Here is an 11056-nt window from a genome sequence, read left to right as displayed (position 1 = left end):
TCGGAGTCCCGGATGAGATCCCGGACGTCACGAGGAGTTCCGGAATGGTCCGGAGGTAAAGAATTATATATAGGAAGTGCTATTTCGGCCATCGGGACAAGTTTCGGGGTCATCGGTATTGTACCGGGACCACCGGAAGGGTCCCGGGGGTCCACCGGGTGGGGCCACCTGCCCCGGGGGGCCACATGGGCTGTAGGGGGTGCGCCTTGGCCTACATGGGCCAAGGGCACCAGCCCCTAGAGGCCCATGCGCCAAAGGGACAAGAGGAGGGGAGAGTCCTAAAGGGGGAAGGCACCTCCGAGGTGCCTTGGGGAGGATGGACTCCTCCCCCCCTTGGCCGCACCCTTCCTTGGTGGAAGGGGCAAGGCTGCGCCTCCCCCCTCTCCCTTGGCCCTATATATAGTGGGGGGAAGGGAGGGCAACCATACCTAAGGCCTGGCGCCTCCCTCTCCCTCCCGTGACACATCTCCCTCCTCCCGCAGCGCTTAGCGAAGCCCTGTTGGAATCCCGCTACTTCCACCACCACGCCGTCGTGCTGCTGGATCTCCATTAACCTCTCCTCCCCCCTTTCTGGATCAAGAAGGAGGATACGTTGCTGCTCCATACGTGTGTTGAACGCGGAGGTGCCGTCCGTTTGGCGCTAGGATCATCGGCGATTTGAATCACGACGAGTACGACTCCATCAACCCCGTTCTATTGAACGCTTCCGCTTAGCGATCTACAAGGGTATGTAGATGCACTCTCCTTCCCCTCATTGCTAGTCTCTCCATAGATAGATCTTGGTGACACGTAGGAAAATTTTGAATTTATGCTACGTTCCCCAACAGTGGCACCATGAGCTAGGTCTATGCGTAGATTCTATGCACGAGTAGAACACAAAGAAGTTGTGGGCGTTGATTTTGTTCAATATGCTTGCCGTTACTAGTCTTATCTTGATTCGACGGTATTGTGGGATGAAGCGGCCCGGACCAACCTTACACGTATGCTTACGTGAGACCGGTTCCACCGACAAACATGCACTAGTTGCATAAGGTGGCTGGCGGGTGTCTGTCTCTCCCGCTTTAGTCGGGTCGGATTCGATGAAAAGGGTCCTTATGAAGGGTAAATAGCAATTGGCATATCATGTTGTGGTTTTGCGTAGATAAGAAACGTTCTTGCTAGAAACCCATAGCAGCCACGTAAAACATGCAAACAACAATTAGAGGACGTCTAACTTGTTTTTGCAGGGTATGCTATGTGATGTGATATGGCCAAAAGGATGTGATGAATGATATATGTGATGTATGAGATTGATCATGTTCTTGTAATAGGTATCACGACTTGCATGTCGATGAGTATGACAACCGGCAGGAGCCATAGGAGTTGTCTTTATTTATTTATGACCTGCGTGTCAACTTAAACGTCATGTAATGACTTTACTTTATTGCTAAAGCGTTAGCCATAGTAGTAGAAGTAATAGATGACGAGACAACTTCAAGAAGACACGATGATGGAGATCATGATGATGGATATCATGGTGTCATGCCGGTGACAAGATGATCATGGAGCCCCAAGATGGAGATCAAAGGAGCTATATGATATTGGCCATATCATGTCACTATTATTTGATTGCATGTGATGTTTATCATGTTTATACATCTTATTTGCTTAGAACGACGGTATTAAATAAGATGATCCCTCATTACAATTTCAAGAATGTGTTCTCCCCTAACTGTGCACCGTTGCTAAAGTTCGTCGTTTCGAAGCACCACGTGATGATCGGGTGTGATAGATCCTTACGTTCACATACAACGGGTGTAAGACAGTTTTACACATGCAAAACACTTAGGGTTAACTTGACGAGCCTAGCATGTACAGACATGGCCTCGGAACACAAGAGACCGAAAGGTCGAGCATGAGTCGTATGGTAGATATGATCAACATGAAGATGTTCACCGATGATGACTAGTCCGTCTCACGTGATGATCAGACACGGCCTAGTTGACTCGGATCATGTAATCACTTAGATGACTAGAGGGATGTCTATCTGAGTGGGAGTTCATAAGATGAACTTAATTATCCTGAACATAGTCAAAAAGGGGCTTCGCAAATTATGTCGTAGCTCGCGCTTTAGTTCTACTGTTTAGATATGTTCCTGGAGAAAAATTAGTTGAAAGTTGATAGTAGCAATTATGCGGACTAGGTCCGTAAACTGAGGATTGTCCTCATTGCTTCTTAGAAGGCTTATGTCCTTAATGCACCGCTCAGTGTGCTGAACCTCGAACGTTGTCTGTGGATGTTGCGAACATCTGACATACACGTTTTGATAACTACGTGATAGTTCAGTTAAACGGTTTAGAGTTGAGGCACCGAAGACGGTTTTGAAACGTCACGAAACATATGAGATGTTTCGAGGGCTGAAATTGGAATTTCAGGCTCGTGCCCACGTCAAGAGGTATAAGACCTCCGACGATTCTCTTAGCCCACAAACTAAGGGAGAAAAGCTCAATCGTTGAGCTTGTGCTCAGATTGTCTGAGTACAACAATCATTTGAATCGAGTGGGAGTTGATCTTCCAGATGAGATAATGATGTTTCTCCGAAGTCATTACCACCAAGCTTCTAGAGCTTCGTGATGAACTATAATATATCAGGGACATATATGATGATCCTTGAGATATTCGCAATGTTTGACACCACAAAAGTAGAAATCAAGAAGGAGCATCAATTGTTGATGGTTGGTGAAACCACTAGTTTCAAGAAGGGCAAGGGCAAGAAGGGATACTTCACGAAACGGCAATTCAGCTGCTGCTCTAGTGAAGAAACCCAAGGTTGAACCCAAACCCGAGACTAAGTGCTTCTGTAATAAGGGGAACAGCCACTGGAGCAGAATTACCCTAGATACTTGGTAGATGAGAAGGCTATCGATAGAAGTATATTGTCTATACATTATACTAATGTGTACTTCACTAGTACTCCTAGTAGCACCAGGGTATTAGATATCGGTTCGGTTGCTAAGTGTTAGTAACTCGAAATAAAAGCTAGGAATAAATGGAGACTAGCTAAAGGTGAGCTGACGATATGTGTTGGAAGTGTTTCCAATGATTGATATGATCAAGCATCGCACGCTCCCTCTACCATCGAGATTGGTGTTTGCGCTGAGCATAGACATGATTGGATTATGTCTATCACAATATGGTTATTCATTTAAGGAGAATAATGGTTACTCTGTTTATTTGAATAATACCTTCAATGGTCTTACACCTAAAATGAATGGTTTATTGAATCTTGATCGTAGTGATACACATGTTCATGCCAAAAGATAGTAATGATAGTACCACCTACTTGTGGCACTGCCATGCAAGTCATATCGGTATAAAACGCATGAAGAAGCTCCATGTTGATGCATCTTTGGGCTCACTCGTTTTTGAAAAGTTTGAGACATGCGAACCATGTCTATTGGTGTATATGCATGAAGAAACTCCACGCAAATGGATCGTTTGGACTCACTTGTTTTTGAATCACATGAGACATGCAAATCATACCACATGGGCAAGATGACTGAAAGCCTCGGTTTCAGTAAAATGGAACCAGAAAGCAACTTGCTGGAAGTAATACATTTTGATGTGTGCAGTCCAATGAGTGCTGAGGCGTGTAGTGGATATCGTTATGTTCTTACTTCACAGATGATTTGAGTAGATGTTGAGTATATTTACTTGATGAATCACGAGTCTGAATTATTGAAAGGTTCAAGTAATTTCAGGGTGAAGTTGAAAGATCGTCGTGACAAGAGGATAAAAGATCTATGATATGATCATAGAGATGAATATCTGAGTTACGAGTTTGGCACAGAATTAAGACATTGTGGAAATTGTTTCACAACTAATACAGCCTGGAACACCATAGTGTGATGGTATGTCCGAACATCATAACTGCACCCTATTGGATATGATGCATACCATGATGTCTCTCATTGAATTACCACAATAGTTTTATGGGTTAGGCATTAGAGACAACCACATTCACTTTAAATAGGGCACCACGTAATTCCGATGAGATGACACCGTATGAACTATGGTTTAGAGAAACCTAAACTGTCATTTCTTAAAAGGTTTGGGGCTGCGATGCTTATGTGAAAAAGTTTCAGGCTGATAAGCTCGAACCCAAAGCGGATAAATGCATCTTCATAGGACACCCAAAAACAGTTGGGTATACCTCCTGTCTCAGATCCGAAAGCAATAAGGGATAGTTTCAAGAATCGGGTCCTTTCTCGAGGAAAGGTTTCTCTCGAAAGAATTGAGTGGGGATGGTGGAGACTTGATGAGGTTATTGAACCGTTACTTCAACTAGTGTATAGCAGGGCACAAAGAGTTGTTCCTGTGGCAACTACACCAATTGAAGTGGAAGCTTATGATATTGATCATGAGACTTCGGATCAAGTCACTCCCAAACCTCGTAGGATGACAAGGATGCGTACTACTTCTGAGTGGTACGTAATCCTGTCTTGGAAGTCATGTTGCTAGACAACAATGAGCCTACAAGCTGTGGAGAAGCGATGGTGGGCCCGGATTCCGATAAATGGCTCGAGGCCATAAAATCCGAGAGAGGATCCATGTATGGAAACAAAGTGTAGACTTTGACAGAACAGCTCGATGGTCGTGAGGCTATTGAGTACAGATGGATTTTAAAAGGAAGACGGACAATGATGGTAAATGTCACCATTAAGACAGCTCGACTTGTCGTTAAGATGTTTTCTGACAAGTTCAAGGAGTTGACTACGGTGAGACTTTCTCACTCGTAGCGATGCTAAGAGTCTGCTGGAATTATATTAGCGATTACTGCATTATTTATGAAATCTTGCAGATAGGATGTCAAAACATTGTTTCCTCGATGATTTTCTTGAGGAAAGGTTGTATGTGATACAAACGGAAGGTTTTGTCAATCCTGAAAGATGCTGATAAGTATGCAAAGCTCAGCAATCCTTCTAAGGACTGGAGTAAGCATCTCGGAGTTGGAATGTATGCTTTGATGATGATCAAAGATTTTGGTGTATACAAAGTTTATGAGAAACTTGTATTTCCAAAGAAGTGAGTGGGAGCACTATAGAATTTCTGATGAGTATATGTTGTTGACATATTGATGATCAGAAATGACGTAGGATTTCTGGAAAGCATATAGGGTTATTTGAAAGTGTTTTTTAATGGAAGGCCAGGATTAAGCTACTTGAACATTGAGCATCAAGATCTATAAGAATAGATCAAAATGCTTAATGGTACTTTTAAATGAGCACATACCTTGACATGATCTTGAAGGTGTTCAAGATGGATTAGTCAAAGAAGGAGTTCTTGCCTGAGTTGTAAGGTATGAAGTTAAGACTTAAAGCTCGACCATGGTAGAATAGAGAGAAAGGACGAAGGTCGTCCCCTATGCTTAAGACATAGGCTCTACAGTATGCTATGCTGTGTACCGCACCTGAAATGTGCCTTGCCATGAGTCAGTCAAGGGGTACAAGAGTGATCTAAGAATGGATCACAGGACAGCGGTCAAAGTTATCCTTAGTAACTAGTGGACTAAGGAATTTTCTCGATTATGGAGGTGGTAAAAGAGTTCGTCGTAAAGGGTTACGTCGATGCAAGCTTAACACCTATCCGGATAGCTCTGAGTAGAGATACCGGATACGTATAATGGAGCAACAATTTAGAATATCTCCAAGTAGAACAGTTATTTGAAATGGCTCCAAATGTAGCGTAGTAGTTGCATCTACAAGATGACATAGAAATTTGCGAAGTACATACAGATCTGAATGTTGCAGACCCGTTGACTAAAACCTCTCTCACAAGCAACATGATCAAACCCAGAACTCATTGAGCGTTAATCACATAGTGATGTGAACTAGATTATTGACTCTAGTAAACTCTTTGGATGTTGGTCACATGGCGATGTGACCTGTGAGTGTTAATCACATGGCGATGTGAACTAGATTATTGACTCTAGTGCAAGTGGGAGACTGTTGGAAATATGCCCTAGAGGCAATGATAAATTCATTATTATTATATTTCCTTGTTCATGATAATCGTTTATTATCCATGCTAGAATTGTATTGATAGGAAACTCAGATACATGTGTGGATACATAGACAACACCATGTCCCTAGTAAGCCTCTAGTTGACTAGCTCGTTGATCAATAGATGGTTACGGTTTCCTAACCATGGACATTGGATGTCGTTGATAATGGGATCACATCATTAGGAGAATGATGTGATGGACAAGACCCAATCCTAAGCATAGCAGTAGATCATGTAGTTCATATGCTAAAGCTTTTCTAATGTCAAGTATCATTTCCTTAGACCATGAGATTGTGCAACTCCCGGATACCGTAGGAGTGCTTTGGGTGTACCAAACGTCACAACGTAACTGGGTGGCTATAAAGGTACACTAGGTATCTCCGAAAGTGTCTGTTGGGTTGGCACGAATCGAGACTGGGATTTGTCACTCCGTGTGAAACGGAGAGGTATCTCTGGGCCCACTCGGTAGGACATCATCATAATGTGCACAATGTGATCAAGGAGTTGATCACGGGATGATGTGTTACGGAACGGAGTAAAGAGACTTGCCGGTAACGAGATTGAACAAGGTATAGGGATACCAACGATCGAATCTCGGGCAAGTACAATACCGCTAGACAAAGGGAATTGTATACGGGATTGATTAAGTCCTTGACATCGTGGTTCATCCGATGAGATCATCATGGAACATGTGGGAGCCAACATGGGTATCCAGATCCCGCTGTTGGTTATTGACCGGAGAACATCTCGGTCATGTCTGCATGCTTCCCGAACCCGTAGGGTCTACACACTTAAGGTTCGGTGACGCTAGGGTTATAGAGATATTAGTATGCGGTAACCCGAAAGTTGTTCGGAGTCCCGGATGAGATCCCGGACGTCACGAGGAGTTCCGGAATGGTCCGGAGGTAAAGAATTATATATAGGAAGTGCTATTTCGGCCATCGGGACAAGTTTCAGGGTCATCGGTATTGTACCGGGACCACCGGAAGGGTCCCGGGGGTCCACCGGGTGGGGCCACCTGCCCCGGGGGGCCACATGGGCTGTTGGGGGTGCGCCTTGGCCTACATGGGCCATGTGCACCAGCCCCTAGAGGCCCATGCACCAAAGGGACAAGAGGAGGGGAGAGTCCTAAAGGGGGAAGGCACCTCCGAGGTGCCTTGGGGAGGATGGACTCCTCCCCCCCTTGGCCGCACCCTTCCTTGGAGGAAGGGGCAAGGCTGCGCCTCCCCCCTCTCCCTTGGCCCTATATATAGTGGGGGGAAGGGAGGGCAACCATACCTAAGGCCTGGCGCCTCCCTCTCCCTCCCGTGACACATCTCCCTCCTCCCGCAGCGCTTAGCGAAGCCCTGTTGGAATCCCGCTACTTCCACCACCACGTCGTCGTGCTGCTGGATCTCCATTAACCTCTCCTCCCCCCTTGCTGGATCAAGAAGGAGGAGACTTCGCTGCTCTGTACGTGTGTTGAACGCGGAGGTGCCGTCCGTTCGGCGCTAGGATCATCGGTGATTTGAATCACGACGAGTACGACTCCATCAACCCCGTTCTCTTGAACGCTTCCGCTTAGCGATCTACAAGGGTATGTAGATGCACTCTCCTTCCCCTCGTTGCTAGTCTCTCCATAGATAGATCTTGGTGACACATAGGAAAATTTTGAATTTATGCTACGTTCCCCAACAAAAACTTGTATGCAGACTAGAAAGGACCGGAGGGAGTACATGTGAAACTGCTGCAAACGAGGTGATCACCCTAGGAATAATGCTAGTACATATTGTTTTGCATGTTCATCCAATGCCAGTGATATAGGAATTCGAACTAATCGAAATAAATTCATTCATACACGGTCGGATTTCATATAAACATGCCAGATTTCATTACATTTCATACATTCTTCAACTAAAAAGGGGTGCGCTAGAGGTATAATTAATTAACCGAAGCTACCCACCTGCGTCCCGCTGAGCCGAACAGAAGCTTCAGTGACTTAACTGCAGGTGTAGTTACGTAACTAACATGTGGCCAGTTGGGCCCACGTGTTAGTCAGCCAACTGCACCAACAGTTAAGTAGAAGCAGCGTTATTCTCCAGCAGAACTCCCAACTCCATGTCGCCGCCAAGAAGCTAACCGGCCGTCAATGGTCAACCCGCCTAGCTTGGCTTCAACAGGAGGGTAGCAGGGGTGGCCTTACTTGGACCCGAGCGGCGGCGACCTACCATGTTCTACTCTTCCTCGTTTTTTGTGTGGCGCGGCCTCGTTGGCAGCGGGGCAGGGCCTCGGCAGAGCCGGCGATGTCCTCTATCTCGTTGCCGGCGGGCGGCGCCTCAGCGGAGCGGTGGAAATCCTCCCCCGCGTTGCCGACAGGGTGGAGCCTCGGCTGAGCCGATGATGTCCTATTCCTCGTTGTTGGCGGGGCGGGGCCTCGGCGAAGCCGGCGGTGTCCTTTGCCTTGTTGTTGGCACCGCGGGGCCTCGGCGGAGTAGGGCCTCGTCGACGCCAGCGGAGCGGGGACTCGTCGGAGCCGGCATTGTCCTCTGCCTCGTTCCCGGTCTCGCCAAACAGCACCTCGCCCGCTTCATCACCCTCTTTGCTAGCCTCTTTGTAGGTGGCCGCAGCCTCCGCCACTCACATGCGGTCCCGCCAGTGCTCGAGGCGGCCCTTGCGGGCGGAGCGGTATGAGTCGAGCAGCGCCTCTTGCTCCGCCCGCTCCGCAGGGATCTGCTCCTCTGCGTGCAGGTGTTCCTGGAGGAGATGCTGGTTGTAGGCGGCGTCGGCCTGCGCCTCCCGGAACTGCTCCTAACGCATCTGCCTCACACTGTCCATATGTTGGGCACGGGCCTCGCCGATGGTCATGGTGCAATGCACCGGCGAGGATGGCGCGGAGGAGGGGGTTGGCGCCGGATCATCGACTACCATGTTCTCCACTGGGACATCGTCGTCCTCCGGCTGCCCGCGGGCCAGCCAGTCAGCAGCAATGGCTGCCATCTCCTTGTGGTCCCTCATCCGCCCGTCCCGAAGAGTGCTGGAGCGCGAGGAAGCCATGGTGCGCAGTAGTGGTGCGGACAGGAGAAAGGGAACGCATGCGGATGACTGCGGCTATGGCTGGGGCAGCAGTTTATATAGCAATGGTGGGCGGGCGGAGGGACGGAAGTGTGGCGCCGGAGTAGCCGCCTCGGCAACCGTGTATCATTAATGTGGGCGGGAGATGGACGGACGGACGACACTTGTGTCGTTTGAAGGCGGAGCAATCGCCTGCACCGGGAAGCAGGGCGTGGGGTGCTGACTGTTTCGGGCGGAAAGCCCGCACGGGCGAGGAGATGACTTTACTTGGAGAGGATGACAATGGGGACCCACCAGGTCCATAGCCTCACGTATGCAAGTGCCTCCTTATTATATATATATATATATAACTATACTCCCTCCATCTAGGTGAATAAGTCGTATTAGAAGGTGCATCATGACCTAGGTGCAAGCAGATTGGTGGAAAAGAAGAATATTTCTCTCTTCTAAACACAACATTTAATCACATCAGTTAAGAGGATGCCTTATTAGCTACCCATGCAGGCCATCGTAATTCATAGCATGCAAAGCGCTTTTGTTTCTTGCCTAATAATCGCATGGATGTGCTGCATGCATTGGTCCTTGCCCGAGCAAAAAAAAGGGAGGCAAGGGTTTCCACGGGAGACAATGAGGCAAAGGTGGAAGCGCTCGCGGGAGTTATGTATTTTGCTTCCCCTGGTTTCCTGACATCACGGTCCCACACCATTGTCAACATATGTAGTACTAGTCAATAAACGAGAGAATTGCACAAGAAGTGGCCGACAGCTGGGACCAAGCAGCTCAAGCAGTATTTGTGTTTTTGAGGTGTGAGCACTGCAGAGTTTTTCGATGTTTAGCCGAGATATTAATTTTTCTCCTCTGAACAACAACGAAAACATCGCTGCAGGTATTAACTGGGCGGGCTGTGGCCCGTCTAGCCCAGGCCAGATATTCAGCCCAGATATTAAATTTTTCAAGCTGAAAATGGCCAGCCCAGCTATACTTTTTTTAGCAATACCCAGGCAAGGTCAAGTTGTTATTCTCCGCCCCGCTGGGCTGCAAATCTTTCCAAGGAGGGATGCATTAGGCTTAACAAGAAAATGAGATTTAAGAAATAATAAATGGGATGTAATTATAAAAACTAGGCAGTAACTATAGAAAAATGCACCAAACACGTGATTACTTTATAAAATATTATTTTTGGCTATTGAAAATTTCAATTTCATTAATTGTTGCGAGCGCAATGTTTCGTTAGATTTTTACGTAATATAAATTTATATTGAAATTGTATTTAATCTCACTAGAAATTTTGGGATAAAAATATTTCGGATCCCATCAAAATGTGGGGAATTTTATTGAATTCTGTTTTGAACGGTTGGTTGAAATGGGCTGTACTTTTAACAAACTGTAAATGGGCTGTAGTAAATTCCATTAGAATTCCAAAATGGGCTACACATTCTTACAAATCTCAAATGGGCTATAAGTTCTCTGCCACACACCTCTGGCCTTACTAAGTTGATGCGTCCCCTAAAAAAACAGAGTTGACGCGTATGCAAGGCTTTGTCAACTTATAGTCAACACACGGTTCTAGCAGCAGTGGCCGTTGGATGTCCATCCAACGGATGTCGTGCTTCTTCAATCTCGGATATTCTAGCTTCACCCGCCCAAAAAATGATTCCTCCCCCTGACATCTGGGGCGCACCATTTCGGAAGCAGACCTGTGGGACTACTAAGTTGACGTACCAAGGGCTTTGTCAACTTAGTTGATATAAACAATTCTAGCTGCAGTGACCGTACGATGTCCATCCAATGGCCGTAGTGCTTCTTCAACCTCCGGTCTTCTTGCTCCAGCCGCCCAAAGCAGCGCCGGTCGTGCCGCCTGCTCCTGCCTTCTGTGGCCGGCTATGCTGCCGTGGAGGCCTCACCGCCCCCTACTATTCCCACCGCTGGCCAGGCCCTGCGGCGACGGCAGCCCCACACCGCA

The sequence above is a fragment of the Triticum urartu genome, chromosome 1 (genome assembly GCF_003073215.2).
Source record: "Triticum urartu cultivar G1812 chromosome 1, Tu2.1, whole genome shotgun sequence".
NCBI classification, from domain to species: domain Eukaryota; kingdom Viridiplantae; phylum Streptophyta; class Magnoliopsida; order Poales; family Poaceae; genus Triticum; species Triticum urartu.
This window is presented reverse-complemented; position numbering follows the sequence as displayed.